Here is a 27,687-nt window from a genome sequence, read left to right on the forward strand (position 1 = left end):
AGGTGTTATGAGCATAGCTGAAAGCACTCCCGTTAGTGATCAGGGGATAGGATTAGCTATATGGTAGACCTGGATTTGGTGAGTCATTAGATTAGGCGTATTAATATTGTGAAAATGTATGCTTGAAATAGGGCTACAGTGAATTCAAAAACAGTTAACATAACTAAAATAATAAATGTATATATAATTGAGGCTATAGTAAAGCTAACTGATGTTAGCTCTGGCATGGTCCCTCCAATTAAATGTATAAGTAGACTGCTAGCTGTAATGTTAGCTGTTCACTGTACAGCTAAAGGGACAGTCCACCAAAGTAACAGTCTATAAGCTGAACTTCATTAACATTAAAAACTTCTGCTCTATGAAAGACAATGGCAACAGGATGAGAGGATAAGCTACAGACTGGGAAAAATATTTGCAAATGACACAGAAGATAAAGGACTGTTCTCCAAAATACACAGAAACTTCTCAAAACTCAACAATTAGAGAACAAACAATTCAATTTAAAAACATGCCAAAAGTCTAAACAGACACCTCACCAAAAAAGATATACAGATTGCAAATGAGTGTATGAAAAGGTGTATAACATCATATAGCATCAATGAAATGCAGATTAAAATAACAATGTTATACTACTATATACCTATTAGAATGGTCAAAATCCATAACATAAACACATCAAGTGCTGGCAAGTATGCAGAGCCAGATGATTCACTCATTGTTGGTGGGAACACAAAATGGTATAGCCACTTTGGAAGAAAGTTTGGCAGTTTCTTATAAAACTAAACATACTCTTACCATATGATCCAGAAATTATGCTCCTCAACACTTACAAAAAGGAGTTGCACATACAAAAACCTGCACACAGAATTTTATAATAGCTTTATTCATAACTACATAAACTTGGAAGCAACCAAGATGTCTTTCAGTAACTAAATGGATAAATAAACTATCCTATATCTAGACAATGGAATATTATTCAGTGCTAAAAAGAAATGAGCTACCAGGTCATGAAAAGACATGAAGGATCCTTAAATCCATACTACTAAGTAAAAGAAACAAATCTGAAAAAGCCATATCCTACATGATTCCAATTATTTGACATTCTGGAAAAGCCAAAACTATGGACATAAGAAAAAAAATCAGCAGCTGCTGAAATTTGAGGTGGGTAGAAAGGAATAAATAGGCAGAGCATAGAGAATGCTTAAGGTAGTAAAAACACTTTATATGACATTATAATGATCGATGCATGTCATTATACATTTGTCCAAACCCATAAAATATACAAAACCAAGAATAAACCCTAGTGTAAATCATGGATTTGGGTGATTACAGTGTGTCAATGTAAGTTCATCAGTTGTAATGGTTGTACCACTCTGGTGGGGATATTGATACAGAGGAGGCCGTACATTTGTGGGGCAGCTAGTATATGAAAAATCTCTGTACTTTCCTCTTAATTTTACATGAATCTAAAACTTCTCTTAAAAATAATAAAGTATTTTAAGTTCCAAAACAAACAATTTCAGAGCATATTTGAGTCTAAAGAAAGTCTATCTGCTTAGAAGATTTAGAAATCATATCACCCAGAAAACTGAACAGAGACTGAGGAACAGAGACTCTATTTTGTAGTTAATGTTACCTTGCCTCAGCAATCTCATGTAAACAGTTTGAAAGCAAAAGAAAGAATTGTCTAAAATGAGGACTTTTCACTAATTTAATCTAATGGTTACAATCTGATGCTCCTTTAATATTGCTTTCCCCCTTCCTTACACACACACACACCTCCCAAAGGGTTTCTTAGCAAAAGATTGACAAGTCTAAGAATAAGATATATATTTTTTTCATGATTTAATTAGTAAAATAAAAGTCAATTTTTTGGTTCCAGAAACTAGGAAGATAAAAAAGCAGGATTGTTCAAACACTTTTATCATTCACTTTCCAATTTAAACAAATAAAACTGTCATAAAACTCCATTTAAAAATCAAAATGCATGCTGAAGTTCCCAATTTGATGACCTTAAGAGTTAATCAGAAGTTGCTTTTGACTCTGAAGCCCTTATTTTTAAAATTTTTAGCTGAAATCAGCAGGAAGGAAACAGTGATGATTTGAACTTTTTTCTCTTTTTGCCCTCTTCAGTGTAGAGACAATATTTCGGTGCAAAAAAAAAAAAAAAAAAAAAAAAAAAAGTCAGCAAATTACCACATCAGCAGCAAATCCCACAGAGATCATAAAAAACAGACTCTTTCCTAAGTCTGTCCAAATTTATCCCCTATAGTGTCAATATAATATGGTCTTTTAACGGGATATTGCACAATAAAATACACAAATAAAATTAACTGAATTCATCAACCTATAAGGACCATGGGTTTACATATCAAGGGAGATTGGCAGTTAAAGACTTATAAATCACAAGCCAAAGAGGAACCCTGCAAGTGTGCTTTCCTACCCTTTTACCCCTACTGTTTCCGAGGCATGCTCTTTAATGGTTTTGCACTTGGGTATAAAGTAATTAGCAGGCCTAGCCTGAGTAAAACAGAAAAATTGTAGAAACAGAGCTGAAATCATTGGGACAATTATTGCCATCTTTGATTGAGTATACCCAGCACATAACATAGTGGTTTACCTAAACCACTCCAGATTGATTTATATGGATTTTTTCATATAAATAGTGAACAAAGAAAACAATTCAAATAGGTTCCATTATTCATTTACTAAGTGTTGGTGCCAGGCATTTAGCAAGATTCTATAAACACAGTAATGACCAAGTAAGACAGTCTCTGCCTCTCATGGAGCTTTGAGAGAGGAAGAAAAAGAGAAAAGCAAATGTAGTTTAAACATTAAAGAGAATATGTGTATATTTTTTGCAATGATTTAATGATTTGTGCTACATTGTGAGCAACTCAGAGCCATAAAGCTTTTTTTCATCTTTTTATGGACTATGAAAAGATACAGTAGTTGCTCAATGCCCATTGTATCTTTTTGGAATAAAATGTTTCTGGAAATACCTATGTGTATATGAAGTACATATATATTTACATATGAAACAAGCAGGTGATGATTTAAAAGGACATTGCTCTTTGCATTTCTCATCTCTAAAATGATACGTACTCTTCTAAAGACGTTTTGAGAAGTAAAACAAATCTTAAATAATTTTTTGTAATCAGTCTTAAAATATATCCAAATATGGCCAGGCCATTTGTTGGCCATACACAGCGCACATAAGAACATTTGGTACAGTGCTGTGAACTTATCAACACTCACAAACGTTATTTGAATGAAATAAAGTATGAATCAATTATGCTATGATTAAAACATGGGCATGAAATTCTCTGAAGCATCCGTTTCACTTTGGCATCAATAAAATGAACTTCAGGGCACATGGAACATCCAGACTTTGTCCCTCATCTGGACATCAGTGTATTGGCAAACCTACTCTCTTTTCAGTGTACGTATGTAAGATATGTATGGCATATTGCATAAATAGTATATATTATCTCTTGTGACATTTCTGATTCAGTCCTTTCAGTTCCACTTATGATCATTTTTTTCATCATCTTATAATTCACAAGACATCTATGATCATCTCAGCCAGTCTATTAAATGACAACTCTTCTCTGCAGGTCTTTCCTTTTCAGCAGTCTCCCTTAATTACCTTGCTTAAGATTATATTTCTCTTTACCTCAGCACTGTCTCTCCCCTTACCTTAGTTTATTTTTCTTTAAAGCACTTTTCATTCTGTAATTTCTCATTTGTTATGTAAGTTCCATTAAGACGAGGATTTTATCTTTGTTTTTTATTGTTGTATTCCCACCACTTAGAACAGTGCTTGGCACATAGGTTTTCAAAACCTATTTGCTGACTGAATACATTCCTGACAAAGAAGTCTCCAAACCACTATAAGGTATTACAGGACTAGCTGTCTTCTAATAGTGACAGTATAAGCTATATTCAGTAAACTTGAGACTTTAATTTTTCTTCTGAGTACTAGAAATAAACCAGGAACTACTTGATTCCCATAGACATAAGGTGGTTTCTCTCCTTTACACCTTTCCTCAAGTTTTCCCTCTTTTAGGAATGCCCTTCTATCACCCAAACTCTTCTCTGCCTGGATAATTCCTGCTAATTCATTCAGTCTCAATGTACAATGTATCTACTACCTGAATTGCTCCCTGACACCACCCTCTGCCAACTAACACACTAGGATTGTGGGCTCTGACCCCATGACAGCGTCTAGGGTTGAGTGTTTACAGCTCCCGAAGCCCCAGTAGCCATGTGTTACATACAGTGTGCTCCTTCAGCTTAGCTGTCCACAGGCAGCTTGTCTTAAGTAGCTCAATTAGACCCTCTGCCTTACAGCAAGGACAGAGGGCATTCTGTATCATGGGGTCCTTACCCTAGTGTTCCAAAAAAAAATCAGATCACATGTGGGCTTGGGGAATGAGTGCAAGGTTTTATTGAGTGGTGGAAGTAGCCTTCAGCAGATAGATGGGGAGACAGTAGGGGGATGGAGTGGGAAGGTGGTTTCCCCTGGAGTGGGATTGCTCAGCAGCCAGGATCTCCTGCGACCACCCTTGGCTGAATTCCCACTGGCGTCCATGTTGTTCTGCCATTGGTGTCCTGCCAGTGTCTGTGTGTTCTTCTGCCAATGTGTTTCTCTTTATGTCCATCCACTTGTGTCTGTGCCTGCTAGGGTCTCATGGTTTTCATAGACATGGGATGAAGGGCATGGTGAGCCAGAGTGGTCTTGGAAAATGCAACATCTGGGCATGAAAACAGGAGCACCTGTCCTCACTTAGGTCCATGGGCACAGGCCTGAGGGTGGAGCCCTCACCAGGAACCCTGTGTTTCTCTGCCCAGCACTTCCCTGTCCCCCTCCCATATCAGTATCACAGCCCTCAGTTCTGGGGTGTCCCAGCCCTTAGCATACTATCTTGAAATTGTTGGTTACTTACCTGTCTCCTCAATTAGAACATAAGCTCTTGTAGGACATGGATTGTTTTATTGATCTTTGCATGAGTGCAACACAATGGAAACTGAATGAAGAATTGAAATGAATTGAGTTTAATGCCCTTGGGACAGGCAATATCTAGTGATTCCAACAGAGGCAGGTGGTGTAGGGGGAAATGCAGGAAGTCTTAAGACCTGGACTCTAGTGCTAACTCTGACAAGGGTTAAACCCAAGACAGCTTCCAAATCTATAAGACCATAAGGCAGAAAGTATTCCATGTAACCCAATAGAAGTAGTTATTAAATGTCAGGTTTTCATGCTCCATCTGCTGGTTAAATACGACAAAAATCTCAAGACCTTTTTGAAATGGCAGAGTAAAGGAATTAGATACCAGCAATTCTTGCTTGTGACCAATTGTGGGATATGATGAGGTTTCTCTTCAAATAACCTGGATCAATCCTTCATTCTTTAATTCATAGTACCTGACCCCCACCTCATTTTCCTTTTCCTCTTTTTCTGCTTTCTGCCTTTGTTACATTCCCTGACATGCCACAGTACCAGGCTTATCAGTACTAGCTCACATTCCTTTCCTTATTTGGAAAGAAGACTAGCTTTCTAGCTCATTGCAAACCCCTTCCCCTTTTCCCCTCTCTCCCTTACGTGCCCACCTTATCTAAAGAAAGTTCAAATGTCTAGCCAACCAGGAATAGTTCAGATTGTGCACCCTGACCCCGGCCAATGGGGAAAGGGTACAGGGGCAGGACTTGCATCAGGAATAAAGGCTCTTGTGCCCCTTTGGTCAGGGGTGCTCTCATGGCGACTGGCCAAGGAGAAACACTCCTCTGCGCAGAAGTAAAATTGCGTTGCTAAGAATCCTTTGTTTAAGTGTTCAATCTCCTTAGGATTTTGAGTGTTACTCCCAACAATTCTGGTGCCCAATTTTGGGGCTTGAATATTCTCCTTCGGCAAGGGGGTCTTTGGTCACCCCACCCAGAGGGGATGCGTACCACTGTCTATAGCTATGGTGGCCCAAGGGTGAGGGAGATCAGGGCCCACCCGTTGTGACAAATAAAATGGATTCTCAGCAAAGCAGTTTGTAGACGCTTGTAAGACCGTGGCAATAAGAGGACCAGGTAATTCTTGCGCACAGAATAAGGCAGGAGACTTTGCAAAGGTGACAAAGTATTTCCTTGGTGGTTGGGATAATTTGGAGGCTGAGAGTGTGTGAATGGGGCTAAGCATTATGGTTGTGTGGAGTGAGTCTTCTCTGAGGTTTTGCGCAGTCATCTATCAACTACAGGCAGGAACAGTCAGAGTAGACAAAGAGAAAGGCGCAAGGAACTTCCAGAAGGGTGAGCTCTAGGATACACAGGAAACCCCTAATGGGAGAGGTTAAGCCTCCAGAAAGAGAGGCGAGACATCTCTAATATGAGAGGTTGGATTCCCTCTTCAAAGCCTCAGTAAGCCTGCAGAAAGGGGGAGGTGAGACACCTCTAATAAGAGAAAGGGGAGGTTGAACCCCTCTTAAAAGCTGCAGTGAGCTTCTAGACAGAGGGGTAAGCACCTCTAACAGGAGAGGCGGTAGCGCCTCGCCCCCCATAGCCTCTAAGATGGTCTAAGATGGGGAATGTTTCAAGTAAGACAGGAAAAGTAGAGTCTAGAAAGTGATGAAATTCCTTCTGATAGCCCCTTTTGGCTTATGCTGAAGTATTAGATAATGAGAGAACTAAGTATAAACAAAAATAGTAGATGATAAAATATTGTTGTTTTATTTGGGTTCGAGAACCCATCCTTAAACCCTCACTTCTCTGGCCAAAATTTGGGTCTAATGGGGAGCAGATTTGTCAGCTCTTAATCGAGCATGTTACGGGTAAGATCCCTGTCTCCTAGGAAGAAATTGATTATGCCTTCTGGTGGCAGCAGGGGCCTGTCCTCCTTTACCCTTCAGAATCTAGAGGGAGAAAGCCAAAAACCAACCTCTCTGGAAGGGAAAGACCCGTGTCTAGACAACCCACACTCACTAACATGTGGGACCCTCTAGATCATCTTCCATTCAGTGCCCCCGATCTCGCTCCTCTGGTTTCCGTTTCAGGTCCCTCCCCTGCTTGCATCCCTCTTCCTGCTGTCCCTGATCCCACCCCTCTGGTTCCCATTTCAGGTCTTCCCCGTGCTTGTGTCCCTCTTCCAGCTTTTCCGATCCGCTCCTCCAGTTTCCATTCCAGGCCACTCCCCAGCCTGTGCCATCCTTCCGGCTGTGGTTTCACGTTACTTCCCAGCAGTTTCAGGCCATGACCCAGCCTGTGTTACTTGCCCATGTTCTATTCCCCCAGCTGCTGCTGCGGATCCCTCACCCACTTGTGGTGCCTCTACTCATATTGCTCCTCCTCCCTATAATCCCGACTTTGTGGAATTACCCTCTTGTGAGCCTGCCCCCACCAACCTATTAAGTATCCCTCATTAAAGGGGCTTCAACGTGAGATAGAGCAATGTAAAAAGGATATTAAAAACTTTCCATTTCCCTACACACCTAGAGAGCCAGAGCCGACTTTCTTTCCACTAAGAGAGGTACCACAAGGATGGCAGCAAAATTGGCTTTATAAAGGCCCCCTTGACTAGTTTGGAAGTCAGGAATTTTAAAAAGGAGTGTAAGCCACTACTGGATGACCCTTATGGAGTGCCAGATCAAACTGATCAATTTCTAGGGCCTCAGATATACACTTGGGCCGAGTTCATGTCCATCTTGGGCATCGTCTTTTCTGAGGAAGAACGAAGTATGATTCGGAGGGTCGCTATGGCAGTTTGGGAATGTGGGCACCCTCCTGGTCAAAATGTTCTTCCTGCAGACTATAAATTTCCCACTTGAGACCCCCAGTGGGACAATAACAATGCAAACCACCAGGAAAACATGCAGGACCTATGGGAGATGATAATAAAAGGAATTCAAGAATCAGTACCCCGAACTCAAAATCTTTCTAAAGCATTTGATATTCAACAGGAAAAAGATGAGGGGCCTTAAGAATCTTAAGAAAAGATTTTTAAAGAGATTGAAGGAGCAAATGAGACAACATGCAGGCCTTGATTTGGAAAACCCCTTGGACAAGAAATATTAAAACTTCACTTTGTTGCTAAAAGTTGGTCAGAAATTTCAAGAAAATTACAAAAGACAGAAAATTTGGGAGGATCATCCCCTGAGTGAACTGCTTAGGGAGGCTCAAAATGTACATGTAAGAAGAGATGAGGAAAAACATAAACAAAAGATACAACTTATGTTATCCACCTTCCAACAGATAGCTCCAAATCCATATAACCCTAAGCTGGGCTTTCAAGGGGCCAGAAATTATAAGGGGCCTAAACCCTCCTTGAGAGGACCCAAGTCCCATCCGGAGGGTTGAGGTCCTCATCTAATCAGCACCCCAAGGGGGGGACAGGGGAGCAAGGGCAGAGAATGCTAAGAATGAGAAGGAGGAAGGACAAGATAGATGTTACAGATGTGAAAGAACAGGCCACTTCAAGAGGGAACGTCCTGAACTAAAGAAAGAGAGAGAAACTTTTATACTCATGACTTTGGAAGAACAATAGGGGAGTCAGGGGCTCTGCCTCTTTTATTTTGAGCCCCACCAGGAGCCCTTGATAAATTTGGAGGTGGGACCTAAGCAGGAATGTATCACCTCTTCCGTTGATTCAGGGTCTTCATGCTCCTCTGTTTGTTTCCCTCCACCTGGTCTTACCTGCTCTTCAGAAGAACTTTTAGTCTCTGGAGTAAAAGGAGAAGGATTTAAGGCAAACATTTTAGAAAGCACAGAAGTCAGATATCAAGATCGATTTACCTATTTTCCAATTTTTATTAATTCCTGAAGCTGGAACTAATCTATTAGGAAGGGACTTAATGCTAAGGCTAGGTATAGGCCTTCAAATGGGCCCTAAAGGATTCCTGACTTCACTACATTTACTTACTACTATGGATGAGAAATATATTCATCCTGATGTCTGATCAAAAGAAGGAAATCACGGGGAAACTCCAAATCCCTCCAATAAATATCAAACTAAAAACTCCTGGGGAAATAGGAGAAAACAATACCCCACTCCTTTAGAGGGCAAAGTAGGGCTAAAGCTTGTAATTGAAGGTCTCATTTAAGATGGGTTTCTTGAACTCTGTATGTCTTCTTACAATACTCCAATCCTGCCTGTCAAGAAATCAGATGGGTCGTATCAATTAGTGCAAGACCTTATAGCTATTAATCAAATAGTCCAGACCACTCACCCCACTGTTCCTAACCCTTACACCATTCTTAGCAAAATTCTGTACAATCATTAGTAGCTTACAGTGATAGATTTAAAGAATGCCTTCTGCCGCTTGGCAGAGGATAGCTGAGATATATTTGCTTTTGAGTGGGAAGACCCCCACTGGAGTGGAGATAACAATATTGATGGACAGTCTTGCCCCAAAGGTTCACAGACTCCCCCAGCCTCCTTCATCAGATCCTAGAACAAGTGCTAGAGAAAGTCACAGTCCCTAAGCAGATATGCCTGCTTTAGTACGTGGATGATCTTATATCTGGTAAAGACATAAAGGAAGTTGGTGACTTCTTTACACATATTCTCAATCACTTGCAATGTGAGGGGTTGTGGGTCTCAAAAGGGAAACTTCAGTATACAGAACCTGAAGTTAAATACTTTGGTCACCTAATCAGTGCAGGTAAATGAAGAATAGGACCTGAAAGAGTAGAGGGAAGTGTTCCCCTACCCCTGCCTCAAACTAAACAAGAACTCAGGAAATTTTTAGGACTAACTGGATATTGCCGTTTATGGATTGACTCATATGCACTAAAAAGTAAATTTCTATATGAGTAACTTGCTCAGTGGAAGCCTGATCGTCTCTTGTGGACTGCTGAGGAAATCCAGCAAATTGAGGAATTAAAAGAGATGCTCATAACTACCCCTGTTCTAGCTCTACCCTCCCTAGAAAAGCCATTTTACCTTTTTGTTAACGTAAGTAATGGGTTAGCTCTAGCAGTGCTTACCCAACAGCATGGAGTCTGTTGACTGCCCGTGACCTTCTTATCAAAGGTCTTAGACCCAGTCACTCATGAGTGGCCCCAGTGTATTCAATCCAACATGGTTGCAGCAGTATTAGCTGAAGAAAGTAGGAAATTAACCTTTGGAGGAAAATTAACAGTAAGCACACCCCACCAAGTTAGAACTATTTTAAATCAGAAAGCAGAAAGGTGGATGACTGGCTCAAGGATTTTAAAATATGAGGCCATCCTACTGGAAAAAGATGATTTAATATTAACTACTGATGATTCACTTAATCCAGCAGACTCTTTAACAGGGAATCCAAACTTAAAAAGAGATCACACCTGTTTAGATCTTGATTACCATACAAAAGTTCAACTAGACTTAGGAGAAACTACTTTCAAAACAAGGCGGAACTAATATATTCATAGATGGGCCCTCCCAGGTAATTAAAGGGAAAAGACATAATGGGTATTCAGTGATTGATGGAGAAATGCTTGAAGAAGTAGAATCAGGAAGACTGCCTAATAATTGGTCTGCCCAGACATGTGAAGTGTCTGCACTCAGCCAAGCTTTAGAACATTTATGAAACAAAGATGGAACTATCTATACTGACTCTAAGTATGCCTTTGGGATGGCACGCACATTTGGAAAAATTTTGATGGAGAGGGGTCTTATCAATAGTAGAGGCCAAGATTTAGTTCATGGAGAACTAATTACCCATGTCCTTAACAGTCTCCAGTTGCCAGAAGAGATAGCTATTGTGCATGTCCCAGGGCATCAAAGGGACTTGTCTTTCACAAGTCGGGGAAATAATCTCACAAATCAGATAGCAAAGCAAGTTGCTGTTTCTTCTCAAATGCCTGTTTTTCATTTAACTCCATGCCTTCCTTCTCCTACTGCAACCTCCATTTTCTCTTCCATTGAAAAAGAGAAGTTAATAAGAATAGGAGCTAAAAAGAATGCAGAAGGGAAATGGATATCACCAGGTCAAAGGGAGATGTTGTCAAAACCTCTCATGAGGGAGGTGTTGTCTCAATTACATCACGGGAACCACTGGGGACCCCAAGCAATGTGTGATGCAGTTCTCTGGGTTTATGGGTGTATAGGAATTTACACCCTGGCTAAACAAGTTGTAGATAGTGGCTTAATATGTAAAAAGACTAATAAGCAGATTCTAAGGAAATCACCTCTTGGAGGAAGGAATCCAGGGCTAAGACCGTTTCAAAGTGTCCATATTGATTATACTGAAATGCCCCCAGTTGGTCATTTAAAATACTTATTAGTAATAATAGACCACTTTACCCACTGGGTAAAAGCTATCTCATTCTCAAGTGCAACCACTAGTAATGTAGTTAAAGCATTAATTGAAAATATCATACCCAGATTTGGACTAGTAGAAAATATTGATTCAGAAAATGGAACCCATTTCACTACACATGTCATTAAGAAGTTAGCTCAGGTACTAGACATAATTGGGAATACCATACCCCTTGGCATCCATCCTCCTCAGGAAGAGTAGAGCGGATGAATCAGACTCTAAAAAACCACTTAACTAAGTTAGCTTTAGAAATTCAATTGCCATGGATTAAATGTCTTCCTACTGCTTTGTTAAGAATCAAGACTGCCCCTCAGAGAGATATTGGCCTTCCCTTTATAAAATGCTTTATGGATTGCCCTACTTACACTCCACTGCTGACATCCCTACATTTGAAACAAAAGATCAGTTCCTCAAAAATTACATACTTGGTCTAACCTCTACTTTCTCTCCCCTTAAGACTAAAGGTCTCCTAGCACAGGTGCCACCCTGGAGTTTCCAGCACATCAGCATCAGCCTGGAGACCATGTCCTCATCAAAGGGTGGAAGGAAGGGAAACTTGAACCAGCTTGTGAAGGACCTTGTGCCTCCTAAGTACTGAGACTGCAGTCCAAACAGCAGAAAGAGGATGGACTCATCACACCCAAGTCGAAAAGGTGCCACCACCTCCAGAATCATGGACTGTCACTCCAGGGCTCACCCACACCAAACTAACTCTAAAAAGAGCTTCGTAATCACTTGTTTATTTTCTTTTTTCTATTCAACAGAAGGTCATCTTGTCATCAATGTAACTCAGGCTAGCCATCCTTTAACCTTCAGCTTGACACCTGTTCAGTCATCCCGTGCAAAGAAAAGCAAGCTCAAAGGAAGCTCTCCCATGTTGATAAGTATCTATGTCCATACCACAGAGAGTCAACCAAGTATAAGTATGGAGCTTTAAAAGATCCCTGTAGTGACTGGGCAGATGTTTGGTGGACCACTAAGTAAAAAGGGAGGACAGTCAAGCCCCCTGCTTCAAATAGGTTACATGGACTAAAACGAAAACTCCAAGTAGTTTGTGGTCCCACTCCACCAAATTGTAAACCATTGCACTGTAACCCCTTGTTGCTGATAATAAATAATCCCTGGACAATGGCCCAAGAACCCTCTATATTCGAATGGTATGGGTTAGGAGCAGACATTGAAGAACAGGACCCTATAGGAATCTTCTCCCTAAGGTTAGTTAAACCACTGGTTAATAATAATAAAGGAGTTCAGACCCAGAGTCCGAGAGACATGTGGAACCCAACCGTCTCTCCAAGTATAGCGAGTCCAATGTCTTCCTCCCATCTCCAAAATGACCCACCCAAAGTAGTGGTTGTGGAGGTAGGAAACTTAAGGCAATCTATAGCTCTAGAGACAGTATATCAAGAAGCAAATGCTTGGCTGGAATGGATTAAATATTCTATCCGCACTTTAAACAAAAGTGAATGTTACGCTTGTGTGCATGGTAGACCAGAGGCCCAGATTGTCCACTTTCCACTTGGGTGGTCTTCCGGCTGACTGGGCATGAGCTGTATGGTAGCTCTGTTTCAAAACCCCTCAGCCTGGGGCAACAAATCATGCCAAGCTCTTTCTCTGCTGTTTCCTGAGGTTCAACATCCTACAGGTCAGCCCCCATGGGCCATTCAGCATCCATCTCCCAACGCCAATATTACTTTGTGTTTCTAACAACAGAGAGAAAACTTGGCATTCCTGGGAGCCTTAATGGGATACAGTGAGCTTAAGCCCTTCCAAGAGCTCACCCATCAGTCTGCCCTTAGCCATCCTTGAGCGGATGTGTGGTGGCATAGTGGTGGACCAATACTAGACATTCTGCCAAGTAACTGGAGTGGAATTTGTACTCTAATTCAATTGGCCATCCCTTTCACCCTGGCATTTCATCAACCAGAAAGGATAGGAACCAAACACTGTCAGACAAGAAAAGCCCTTCATGGGTCCTTCAATTCTCATGTTTATATAGATGCCACTGGGGTCCCAAGATGAGTGCCAAATGAATTTAAGGCCCAAAATCAAATAACTGCCAGATTTGAATCTGTGTTCTTCTGGTGGTTAACTGTAAATAAAAATGTGAATTGGGTAAATTACATTTACTACAATCAACAATTTATTAATTATACTAAAAATGCTATTAAAGGAATAGTTGAACAATTAGGACCCACCAGCCAAATGGCCTGAGAAAATAGGATAGCATTAGATGTGATACTAGCAAAGGAGGGTGGAGTTTGTGTCATAATCAGGACCCAAGGCTGTACTTATATCCCTAATAATACTGCTTCTGGTGGGACCATAACTAAAGCATTCCAAGGTCTTACTGCCTCATCAAATGAGCTAGTCAAAAATTCTGGACTAAAAGATCCCTTCACAAATTTAATGGGAAATCGGTTCGGTAGATGAAAGGGACTTAGGTCCTCAATCCTCATCTCTCTGGCCATTGGAATAGGGTTGCTTATTCTTGTAGGATGCTGTATTATACCCTGTGTCTGAGGATTAATACAAAGACTTATTGAAACAGCTCTCACTAAAACCTCTTACGATCCTCCTCCCCCTCTTTCAAATGAGCTTTTCCTTCTGGAAGACCAAGCAGAACAATGGAGCCAAATTATGCTAAAAAGATTTGTAGAGAAAGAGTTACAAAAAGAAGGGAAAAGCTATGGGATATGATGAGGTTTCTCTTCAAATAGCCCGATCAATCCTTTATTCTTTAATACATACTGCCCCCCCCACCCCATTTTCCTTTTTCTCTTTTTCTCCTTTCTGCCTTTGTTACATGCCCTGATATGCCACAGCCCCAGGCTTATCAGTACCATTTCACATTCCTTTCCTTATTTGGAAAGAAGACTAGCTATCTAGCTCATTGCAGACACCCATTCCCCTTTTCCCTCTCTCTCTTACGTGCCCACCTTATCTAAAGAAAGTTCAAATGTCTAGCCAACCGGGATTAGTTCAGATTGCGCGACCCAGCCCTGGCCAATGGGGAGAGGGTACAGGAGCAGGACTTGCATCAGGAATAAAGGCTCCTGTGCCCCTTTGTTCAGGTGTGCTCTCATGACCACTGGCAAAGGAGAAGCACCCCTCTGTGCAGAAGTAAAATTGCTTCGCTAAGAATCCTTTGTTTGAGTGCTCAATCTCAGGATTTTGAGTGTTACTCCCAACACCAATGAAGAAAAGAGTTTTAAAAATAATGATCGTAGAGGAATAATTACCTAGAAAATAGACAGTTGGGAAAGAAAATAAACATTGACAAGCACATGTCTGTAGTGAAAAAGCACACCCTGCTACTTTCACTCCACATACATATCATGGATGCCAGCTCATCCACACCTGCTGGGATTCACACCCTTGTGTAGTTCTCCCCACATGTAGCAGGGTTTGTTTGTATAAACAACAGCATACAGCAAAGGTGATGGTCCTGGCACTTCTCAGTTTAGGGTATTAAAAACTGCAGTTTTCATCTTAAGTGTGAGCTTGTGCTCTCTCTCTGGCTCTCTCTCATTTCATTTGCATAGGGGAGCCAACTGCCATGTCATAAGGACACTCAGGCAGTCCATGAAGAGACCCACTGTGTAAAAATTAGCATTTCTGGCCAACAGCCAGGGCTTGGAAGCAGATCCTCCCCTATTTGAATCTTCAGGGTAGAATGACTGTAGTTCAGGCTAATAGCTTCCTCTCACGAGAGACTCTGAGCCAAATCCACACAGATCCTTCACACCCAACTCCTGCCCAACAGAAAGTGAGACAATCTGTGTTTGCTGTTTTAAGCTGTTAAGTTTCAGAGTTATTTGCTACATAGCAATAACTAACTAATACACATTCAGACATATATATCTAGGATTAACTCAAATATTTATTGATCACCTATGTATTCAATGATTGTAGCAAGACATTTTTACCTAAAATTGTCCATATCATCTTCCTCAAGAATGTTAATTGCTTTTCCCATATATTTGGTGTTTTGCATGCCTTATCTGTTTTCTGATAAACCCATTTAACTGGAATAAGAACTCAGAAACAGACTTAAAGAGCATGTATATATTCTGAAGAGTCTTTACTAATATTACCTGAGAGAAAATTATAGGCCTTAAAAAAACATGGTTTGTTACATGTAAGTGATAGTTATAAGTCTCAGGGGACATCACAATGAACAGTGACTTATGTGTTTTCTTAAAACTCTAGATGAACCATTAGAAAAATTCATCAATTCTGTAGTCCATTTTTTTACATCTTCCATTTTGCCAATAAATAGAGAAATATTTATGAACTTTTATTTTTCCTTTTCTTTTTTTGCTGTAAAGAGACTGGACCACTGATGGTATGTAGATGAAGAAGATACAAAAGTGAAAAGTGTCGCATATAGGTGATTCTATGAAATACTGCCAAAGAACAGTTGCTATTTTACTCACAGAATTTTATTTAAAAAATGCAAGATAAAATTTTCTACTGAGATTTGAATTTAATGCTTAAAGCCTTAAAAACTTCAAAATAGAACTAAAAATCAACTCATCTTGGCTTAACTAAAAGTTTGAGGAGTACATAATAAATATAGATTCTACATCTAATTGGTGACTTAAATGTAAAGAGACCATAAAAGCAAACAAAATTTCTTAGCCATCATCCAACATCTTACAAAGTCATGAAAACAAAGTTCTTCTGAGAAAGGGAAAGGGTAAGCAAATTATTTTCCAAGTGTCTAACTCTTCATTAAAATGTTTGGCAGCATCTTTCACATATTGCAAAATTTGACTGAACCATGAAGCAAAGAGATATTTGTCCAATGGGGACCGTCTGTTGGAAAGAGGAGAAAGAAAAGCAAGAACAGAGACACCATTAGAGATAGCAGAACAGTCAGGTCCTTTGAGAAGTTCTTTTTGACATTCTCACAGGGTCTTGATGTTCTCTTGTTCTGGAAAGCCTCACTTCATGCCTGCTCCCCAACCAGCTATAGGCAGCTCACTCTATCATGTTTACTGTTAAGACTAAGTAAATAAAGGTCAATTTTCCAGACCCCACAATCCAGTGGGTCAGACTTTAAAACTGTATGAATTCTATTTCTACAGGCCTAATAAATTTGGAGAATCATAAGATCCCCTGCAAAATACCTAAAAATTTGACTCTACACTTCCAGGAGCCTTTGCTTCTAAATTCTGTGTATGTAGTACTTGAGGGCAGAAAAGTAGACTTATCTGCTTTGTGATGATAAATCTACCCGAACTTTGGGATAATAGGCTGCTTACAATTGCCTTTCTTATTATAAGCTATGTATCATCTCTTATTTCTTTAACTTGCTTTTGCTCATTACTTTTTTAAAGTTATAATTCCCATGACCTTGGTAATGAGGAATGGGAGGATGAGGGGTTACTATAGTAGAGTTTAAAATGCTAAACTTTAAGAAGATGTTAGGGCAAGGCCATAATATCCTTTGTGACAATACCCTGGGATGGCTTGCTGCCTTTAGATCCACATTTAGAACACTATTGAAGTACATAGAATTAGACCACCTATTTTAAAATAGATTAGTTTCTTCTACTACAGAATGTGTCTGTCAAAGAGGTTTATCTGACAGAAACACCACATAAATGAAGATTTGACGAATACCAAGACAGCAAATAATAGATCATTCATTATCATCTGCAAATAGTAAAAGAAATGAAACCTCACAATACCCAACTTAGTGCTTACCTAATACACGTTTATACTAAGCTTGTCACCACTCAGAAATACATAAAGATCAAATCTTCAGCTCCTGGCACTATTCAGCATTGTACCTTGTACATGATAGGTGCTCAATAGATATTTGTGGAAGACAGGAGAGGGAGGGAGAGAGGGAGGGAGAAAGGAAGGAAAGGAAGGAAAGGAAGGAAGGGGTTGTCAGCAAGGCACAATGCAGCTAAAAACCACATAATACAACTACAAGATAACCAAGCTCCATAAGGATTTATTGTCCCTCCCTCCTCCACCCCCAGGGATCTATAGAGGTCAATACAATGTGAATTTACTCAACTCTAAGACACACTGTCCCAGAACTGTTTCATTTTTCAAAGTAAGTAATTATTCATTCCCTTATGTGGTGGAAGAGAGATAAAGATGGGAGAATAAAGAGATAGGGCAAGGCTCATTTACTGACAAAGAAATACAAAGTCTCCTGTATTCTCTCACCTCAAATGCCTCCAACTTTAGGCCAATCTACAGGCAAAGGATGGGGGAGCAAATGAGTTAGCTTGGTCACTTTTGGTGATTGTCCAAACAAATAAAAGAAACAACAACAACAACAACAAAAATCTAAATGTTTTCCCCAAATGTTTTGCAATCAGTAATACCCAACCACAATGTGCCAAGCCTTTTTTCTCTTAATTCTTCAAACCCATGTGTATTCCAAGGGAAATGTAATCCATGTGTCTCTGATTTGCTTTCACTTAAATCATTATAAAAAGTTAAGCTTTTTCAAAGAATTTTCAACATCTCTTTTGTGTGTTCCTCATGATCCTTCTTTAGGATTCTACTTAAGAAGGTAGCATTTCCAAGAGATATGCAGACAGAGACCTGAATAATTGATCAGAACTTGGGACTTAGCAATCTCTGCATGAATTTTGTCTCCGTACGCAGGAAAACATGAATTTGTTCAAACACTGAGAATCAAAGAACAAGTAGAGTTCTTACAGAAAATTTGCTAAATTGATCTATTTATTTAAAATACCTTTTAGATCTCTATAATGAGGCCTGGCTAATTTGGACTCTTCTTCAGGTACCTCTTTTAGACTACTCCAGTAAGGTACTTGAAGTAGTGCATGTAAGAAAAAACTTTCTTGGGGATATCTAGGAAAAATGTAAAAGATGAGCAAGCAGCTCAGACACTAGAAGAATTAGGTTCCTGATTTCTTTAGATAATGTTCTTTAATATAGTACAAGATAGGCACTCATCACATATGATAGCTTGCCTTATCATAACAATATAGTGAACAAAAGACTCTAAAGCACAGAGAAGTTCACTGTGAAGCTACATTCATTAGCTTGCAGGGTGTGGACTTTGTGCCTCTAAATTAGAACCATTCTAAGCTAATTAGTTAAAGACATAGCCTGCCTCCTGCCATTCCCATTTTCTACTGCAGGCTCCTCTCAGTGGTGGAGGTGTGCTATGGAAAAGGGATAAGTTCACAGTGAGTCTACTTGTTTAAAATAAATACTTATAAAAATATTGAAAAAGTTTGCATTTCTTGTTCCAAATGGAGAATAACAAAGATATAAAGCAAAACTTTTTTGACTGCATCTGCAATTTAAAAAACAAAACCAAGAAACAAAAATAAAAAGCTTAAAAGCTATTGCCTTGAAAGCACCCAGAAAGGAGGCCAGCTCCTTCAAAGTGAAAGTGAACAAAGTGAACCTGACATTTGAGGAATGAGCACAGAACAAACAAACCAACAAAATAGTAGGAGAAATGTGCTTCATCAGTGCTTATTTGCTCTAGTTTGTCATTTTATGCTCTCAACAATCCAGTAAATTTATTCCATGGATCTAATGTCAAGTTATGGCAGTCCCACTTTTATAAGGTAGCAACCCGACCTTTCTTTCCCTCCCTAGTCTGTGAGGCTGTGGCACATGACCTCCAAAAGCCACAGTACAACCCAAGCAATGGCTACCCAGGAAGAGATGCAGTGGGAGGATCTGCTGTACAGATCAGCAACCATCTGGATCAAGTCGCTGGATGCTGGCGTCTGATGCAAGGAGGAAGCTGCAGAGACATCTGCGACACCCTGTCATAAACCTAGTTTCTGACCCAGACTTGCAAAACTGGACTCATTTCACTGGGGAAAAAGAAGGTCTTGATTTATTTTCAATTATGTTTATCTCTATCAGGAAAAGCCTCAGATACCCTTTTGCTTCTTTGGAGAAGCCCACAGCTATAAGCCATAAAAGGCAAGTTATTTGTAATAAAACAAGACAGCACCACATATACCAGGGTTATTTGACATTACTGGATGTGGTTCAGATAAGGTCCAGCCAAATATCCAGCTTAGTCTAGACACAGCCTGAAAGAAAACATTATTTTATTTGAACTTGACTATCATTTTGCCCTTGAAGTTAAAGGGCAAACTCAAATTCTATGGTCAGGAAATTGATTTAAACAAGGCAAAATCTGTGTCCTTTAAAAAAATAGAAAAGAACTCACAAAAGCCTCTTCATGATTACTTGCACTAGCATCCTTTTTTTTTTTTTTTTTAATGAAATTGATGACTCTTCGTCTAATAAGCCTTGGTTCCAAGGATGTTCTTCAATTTTCCTTTCCTTCTCAGAGTTCTTTGTTCTTACAGCATCCCCATTGCCATTGCTTCTCCCCATTCTATAGAGATTCATGCTGATTAACAGCAAGTATATCAACAGATTCAGACTTGAACATCTTGTATCCACTCCTTAAGAAATTCACTTGTTCTCTTAGTTTTTTGGTATTATACCAGATCCATATTTCCAGAACTATGATTACTTTCTCTCCAGTTTTATGCTTATCACTGATTCTTGTCAGTTATCACCGACATCACATTCTCATGCACATCTAACAATTCAGTTAAATGGGCTGAACTCAATGGGGTGCAGTCAGAAAGCAGTTCTTATTTTTCTGCACTACTGTTTTTGATTGTTCTCTGTAGAGGCACTTCAGCCAAAGGAAGCAATACAGAGCAGTGGTGAAAAGTCCAGATTCAGAAGTAAATCAGTCTCAATCTCAGCTCTGACAATACACACACACACACATATATACACACGCACACACAGGGATAGAGATAGAGAGAGACATAATCTACTCTTAAATAACATGAGGGTTAAGAGTGCTGACCCCTCACACAGACAAAATTCCACATAGAAGTTTGACTCCCTGGAAATTTAACTCCTAATAGCCTACTGTTGACAGGAAGTCTTATCAATAACATTAACAGTCAATTGACACATATTTTGTATATGTGTTAAATACTATATTCTTACAATAAGTTAAAGAAAATAAAATATTTTTAAGAAAATCATAAGAAAGAGAAAATAGATTTACTATCCATTAAATGTAAGTGGATCATCATAAAGGCCTTCATCCTTGTCATCTTCACATTGAGTAGGCTGAGGAGGAGGAAGAAGAGGAGGGATTGGTCTTGCTGTTTCAGGGGTAGCAGAGGTAGAGGAAAATCTGCATATAAGTGAATCTGTGTAGTTCAAATCCATGTTGTTCAAGGGTCAACTATATGCATACATAATTGGTTAATATATATGAATAGAATAATATATACACTATATATGAATAGAATAAATATCAATACATAGATATATATCAATATATATGCACAGAATGTATGTAATTTAAATATATTAAATTATATTCCTTTGTCACTGATCAATTTCTAGTCCTTTTTTTACATAGCATGGAAATGGATGATGAGCTAACATTCGCACATACATGAGTATGGTTCAGAAGCTTTTTCTAAAATGTGGGGGTAGTCGTCAAATACTGTCCTCAGGTCAGAACTTCAGATGAACTTCCAAGATAACAAAAAAGTCCCATCTATGTCTGGGTTCAGTGGCTCATGCCTGTAATTGCAGCACTTTGGGAGGCTGAGGTAGGTGGATCGCCACAGCTCAGGAGTTCAAGACCAGCCTGAGCAACATGGCAAAACCCCATCTCCACCAAAAATACAAAAATTTAGCTGGGTGTGGTGGTGCATAGCTGTGGTCCCAGTTACTTGAGAGGCTGGGGTGAGAGTACCGCTTGAGCCTGTGAGGCAGAGGTTGCAGTGATCTGAGATTGCATCACTGCACTCCAACCTGGGTGACAGAGGGAGACCCCATCTCAAAAAGAAAAAAAAAAAGAAAGAAAGAAAGGAAGTCCCATTTCACCCTGCTATACATTTATATCTACATTAAACACCTAATAGAATGCTTTCAGCATAGGAGGTACAAGACCTTGGTCCTCCAAGGATTCCATTTCTGATGGTTCGGCATCACTATCTAGGCTGCAGGATGCATAACGACTCCACTCATATCATCATTATTGGGCCTCACATCTAAACATGGGGCTGAAATGAAGATGCTATTTCCTTAGTTTTCTGTGTCTCACAGTGGCCTAAAGACCATACAGCAACACAGCTTGAGCTTTCTACTTCAACAATATAAATTGGAAGCCCGACGCCAGAAACATGACCAACTTTGGATAAAAGCTATTTCCAGGGTTTAGATAATTTGGTTGCAAAAGAACACAATAATTAAAAAAAAAAAAAAAAAGATGCTTTATTATATAAGGTATGATTTGTAGTTTATAAAATAAGATAAAATAGATTTAAATATATATAAGTAAGATAAAATAGATTTAAATACGATAAAATAGATTTAAATATATCTATCTAAAGTCGGTATTGAGGAAACATGCCCTCTATGAAGGCTCTTAAATCTTTGAAGCTGCATTCTACACATGAAAATTTGGGGCTCCAATGTTTGCATTGTTGCCATCAATCAAAGGCTCTCCTAACAAATGTTGTGTTTTTTGAGGGGAATCAATTCCCTTAAATACTCAGTGGACTTCTGATTTTTTTCTTCTAGTCAGTTCCATGTTCTGTGAGCCAGTAACCACACCCAAATTGTTTCCTAGACACAGTAAGAACTGGTATTTTAAAATACTTTGAAGAATAAGTCCCAGTAAAAGGTCTTTATTGAATGAAGTGTCTCCGGAGAAATCAAATTATGGGTATGGTCCTCCCATTCGAGCCAGCTAAGTTCAAGGTACCAACGTTTAGTTGAAAGAGAGAGGTGTAGAGACAAGAAAGCAAATAAATAAGGCCAACATGAGATTTAATTAACTAAAGCTGCTTTAACAAAATTTCTTTTCACCTAAAATAGCTCCCTCTCGTTCTTCCAACTTGTTTTGTAGAAGTACCCTTCTCAACACCCTTGCCAAACACACAATGGTTAGTTGTTTGTTTGTTTCTCACATGGCAAGAACCCATTTACGCCTAGTATTCCATTATTGGAACCCTAAGCATGTGAGAGTTATTTATATCCTACTGCTAAAAGTCATTGCCAAAGTCTGATTGAAAAAATTCAACAAATTACAACCTCAAGTATAAATGGATTAAATATACATCTGCTAATCAAATATGTCAGAGGTAGCAACTTTGAGAGCCTTTTGTTTTGTTTTATCATGGTTGGAAGTTGCCTGCCACAAATCTAAGAACATCTATACTCATGGAAGGAATGGGCAGAAGATGTGATATCAGCCATATGTTCCTTTTATCTGGAAATCATTCAACATTACTATCCAGTATTTACCACTTTGCCTGTGCTCTCCATACAGGTTTGAGTTTGGCAAATTGTTAAATGTCTAAGCTTGAAAGAAGTAAGCCATATTAATTAAAATATCACAATCAGAGTAAAAGATGCATAATATTTAATATTAAACCAAATCTTGTAGTGTTGTAAAAATGAAAAATTGGGAACATTAAACAAATTGCCTTACCTTGAAATATGGAATAAAGCAAATAATGTGTAACTTGGAAAAAATCTTGGACAAACTAATTTCTTTTTAAATATTCTATGAGTTCTTCAAGTGCCAGCTCAGGCAGACAGGCAGGAGGGGACAAAATATCCCTTCCTCTGATATGTTCTATTTTTGTTCCCTCCATAGACTGGATGGTGCCTACCAACATCACTACTAAGTCCTTGGATTCAAATGTTTATGTTATTCAGAAGTACACTCACAGACACATCCAGAAATAATGTTTACTCTGGTCATCCCATGGCCTAGTTAAATCATGAGAAGACCTGAAGGAGAATGGAGGAGGAGAAAGCTTTCAAAGCAGAGGCAACAGCTGGTACAAATGCACTGGGCAGAAATGTGTTAGGCTTATTGAAGGAATGGAAAGGCCAGTGTGGCTAAAACAGAGTGAACAAGACAGAAAGTGCCAAAAGATGATTACAACAGTAGGTAGAGTCCAGAAAAGTTATGCAGAGGTCTTGTACACCACAGGAAGAACTTTGAGCTTTGAAAGATGGAAACCACTGGAGTTATAATCATAACCATAGTGCTGTCTTTAATTGGCCTAAACAGTGGACTTTTGGAATAACTTACAAACTTACAGGCTAAGAAACTATGTCAAGGATTACCTCAAATCATATAAATGAAAGGTTACACTGATATCAGCTAAGGAAAGCATGCCATGACGGAGGCCTGGAACACATACAAAACTCAGCTTTTCCAACCACTGCAGCAACTGTAGCAACACCAGGCAAAAGGAAAGGTAAACAAAACACAATAACAAGAGATTAAAAGAAGAAGCCAAATATGCCAGTTCTACATTACCGATAATAATAGTAATGTAGGTTTTAGTATGTCACAGCCTACAAAGAACCCACATTATCTCACTTGATCCTTTACAGTCTCCCAGTGAGGAAAGCTAAGAAGAGATTATCCCCATCTTACAGATGGGAATCAAGATTCAAGGCCACACAACCAGTAAAACGCAGATCATTTGATCGTAGTCCCTTGTTCCTCTTATTAAATCACACTACATAACCAAATCCTAAATAAACTACTCCCAAAACATATGGAAAGTTATAGCACATGTGGAAAGTTATTTAGGAACTCACTGGAGGCAACTCACTAAAAAGCCTTACATTCATCTGCATGGGGCACCAAGTAGGGTTATGGTGTTTCGTGATTCAGGAATGAACAGGCCCTTCAGAAGGGGATATGACAAATCTTGACCACCTGGCTTTATAAGATTTCTGACCTCAACAGACATGAAACAAGGAATTCCACATCACTTTACTGCACAAATTTGAGCTTAGAACTGCAACTTAAGTTTCAAAAGCAGTCTCTTCACTTACTCTTCCAGCAAAGTTTTTAATGGATTGTCTTGCAACTCTTGGGAAACTTGGGAAGTAACTATTGACAAACACTGCTGACAATAACTCTCTTGTTACTCTTGTGTGTTCTCCATTTTCTTTTACATTTTCCTCAACAGAATGAAACTGTATGAGCAATAACCTTAAAATTATCAAAATAATAGACCTGTAGGAAACAAATATATCCACTGCATTTATATATAACTGAATATTGTACAAAAAAGTTTATAAAGAAAATGCCAGAAACACACAGAAAATAGCTTCATTGAATCAGCAGAGCCTTTCTCATAGATTATAATAACCCCTTCCTAGAATGCTCTTGGGTTATTTATAAGGCAATTCCTAGGACAGTTTTGTCTGAAAAACTATTTATTTAGTAGCTACCTCTTGGCAATGAGGTGCTTTGAAATGCTGAGAGTACAAACTTTCCACACACTCAAATATATTCAATCAACTATTTAGTCATAATAATACATTGTGAAAGAATTTATATTCTATATGGTATAAATTTATTATGAGTTTTTAAAGCAACAAATCTTAAAATAATTTTTGTATTTTATGACAGATTATTTGATTCATAACCTGATAACGCAGTGTAAAAATTTCAGTTTATGAATCATTGAGTTACCTTAATAATGTATTCTTCAGAGCTGAGAGATACAAAGCTACAAAAATGTATTAGGATTTCTCTATAACAAATTTTGCTTCCCTAGTGGTATTTAACCGGCCCCTATGGAATTCACAAAATGACACGCCGCCTCAAATTTTTAAATTATATCCAGAAAGAGCATTTTGCTTGTATTATCCCTGTAGACTATTTGCTTTTGATATGATTCAACTTGTTTTGTTTTTCTAGTGTTGAAAGGAGTGGAAAAATTGATCTGTTTAATGAATATTTCTGAAAAACATTAACACACAACAAGTGAAAAGGGACATGCTTTTAAAAGTTGAGACGAAACAAACCCAGCTGTTAGTGGGGGAAAATGAGTCTATTAAAAAAAAATGAACACAGTTTTCTTTTCACCATAGCCTCAAAGACCACTCATGTTTCCAATCTAAGTAAGCAATAAAGGCCATTTTGGAAAATATCTGTTCAGTAACNATTGATCTGTTTAATGAATATTTCTGAAAACATTAACACACAACAAGTGAAAAAGGACATGCTTTTAAAAGTTGAGACGAAACAAACCCAGCTGTTAGTGGGGAAAATGAGTCTATTAAAAAAAAATGAACACAGTTTTCTTTTCACCATAGCCTCAAAGACCACTCATGTTTCCAATCTAAGTAAGCAATAAAGGCCATTTTGGAAAATATCTGTTCAGTAACAGCACTGATTTGAAAAATTAAAGAAATAACCTCTTGTAAAAGGGAATATAAGGAGAGTAACTAACCACAGCAATAATAATTATTATCACCACCTAGAAGTCTGATGTGTAAGGTACCATGTGTATGCTGCAAAGTAGGCCACACAACAACTGGTAGGTCAATAGCAGCAAGCACAATTAAGAGACCTGGTGGGACCAAAAAAAAAAAAAAAAAACACCTTCAAGCTCAACGCACTTGACTTTTCCTGGATGTACCACTAATTAACAGATTGAGACCTCCATTTATCAACTCAAAAATGGAAAAGGCAACACTAGGTGACTCCTATGTTGCTTTACTACTCTTTCTACATCATGAGAAAATACACACAGAAGGCCGGGTGCAGTGGCTCACGCCTGTAATCCCAGCATTCTGGGAGGCCAAGGTGGATGGATCGCCTGAGGTCAAGAGTTCAAGACCAGACTGGCCAATGAAACCTCATCTCTACAAAAATACAAAAATTAGCCGGACATGATGGCAAGTGCCTGTAATCCCAGCTACTCAGGAGGCTGAGGCAGGAGAATCGCTTGAACCTGGGAGGCAGAGGTTGTAGTGAGCCAATATGGCGCCATTGCACTGCAGCCTGGGCAAAAGAGAGAGACTCCTGGGTGACAGAGTCAGACTCTGTCTCAAAAAAAAAAAAAGAAAGAAAAAAAGAAAAGATAAGACACACAAAAGTAAGAATAAGGATAAAATAGTGAGATACCAATTACCACAGGTAATAATTTGGAGAATTTTTTAGTTGAAAGTTAGCGAATTTTCCAGTTCCTATCAATGCTATACCCCCACATTATGCCTCATCTCAGAATTCTTATGAAATCATTAACATTTAAGTCCCTATTTCTTTCTCGCCATGACTATTTTGTCACCAGAAAATTTGTTTGGCCTCACTGGAGTATCCAAAAACACGCTGCATCATCACCTAGCTGAGCCTTGGCAGAGGATTCATACATCAGTAGGTAGGTGCTGGTACCTTCTGTGCCTTGTCTCTCTCAATAATCCTGCACCAAAAGTTTTGTCACCCTGTAATGCAGATGCAGATACTGAAGTTCAGAAATTCACTCTGCTCATAAGCTGAGATTTAAGCCCAATTCCTAAGATGCTACTTTTCTGCATACTATCACTTAATGCCATCACAAAAGTAGAAAATATTGATTAATGGAAAATATAGTTTATATTATATGTATATAAATCACTGCATCTCCAAAAGCATTTAAAAAAATCTAATTTCTAAATTTCTCAATTCATAATCATTTGCTGCTGGGTCATCTACAGCAGCAAATGCTCCCTGACGTAATGAAACTTATTTGTGTGTCTTTCTGCTCCATTGGCTTGGAAGATCATCAAAGACAGGAAATGTGTATGTTTCATTTTCACATTGCCAAGCTACCACTCTGCCTGGCAAATAGTAGTGTTCTATAAATGTGGACCTGATTTGAAACATTTAAAATACAGTTATGAGAGAAAACAAGTAATATTGAGAAGAATCTAGCCACTGTACCAGTTTGTTTCACGGACTTTCCTTTATTACTTTTTAAAATTAATTTGTGAATCAGGAGAAAGTACGTTACTAACTTTTCGTGATAAACCATGTTGGATGAGCACCAGCATTCTCCCTGAGCACTTTGGAAAAGACTGGTTGAAGACAGAAATAGAATCTGGGTTTAATGTCCTCCCTCAAGGTCTAATGAGTCCTCCTCTGGGGAAATAACAGTAGAGGTATGCTTGTTATTCTTGTTGTTGTTACTGCTATTTGTTTGGTTAGTTGTTTTGCTTCAGTTTATTTTGCACACCATGGTGTGAGCAACTCAAACAGAGCACCAGAAATAGCTTTTCACATTTCCACTTCTTTCCTATTCTCATTCCTACTCCCACCTCAAGATGGGAGGAAAATAGTTATTTGGCTGACTACCTAATCTCATGTCCACTGAGACACATTAGTAATTCTCAGTGGGGTGACAGTAGTGAATCTGGCTGATGATAGCTGGGCTGAACTGTTGGTTGACCTACCTGCTGATGAGCTCATCCCCAAAGCCATCATGATTCTAGCAGATGTTCAGACTTCACAGAGTTGTTTCCTCCTCCTTCAATCTCCAAAGCCAACCAGAACCCCATGGAACTCTGCTAAGCAATGTGGCAC

The sequence above is a fragment of the Rhinopithecus bieti genome, unplaced genomic scaffold (genome assembly GCF_001698545.2).
Source record: "Rhinopithecus bieti isolate Rb0 unplaced genomic scaffold, ASM169854v2 scaffold_35322, whole genome shotgun sequence".
NCBI classification, from domain to species: domain Eukaryota; kingdom Metazoa; phylum Chordata; class Mammalia; order Primates; family Cercopithecidae; genus Rhinopithecus; species Rhinopithecus bieti.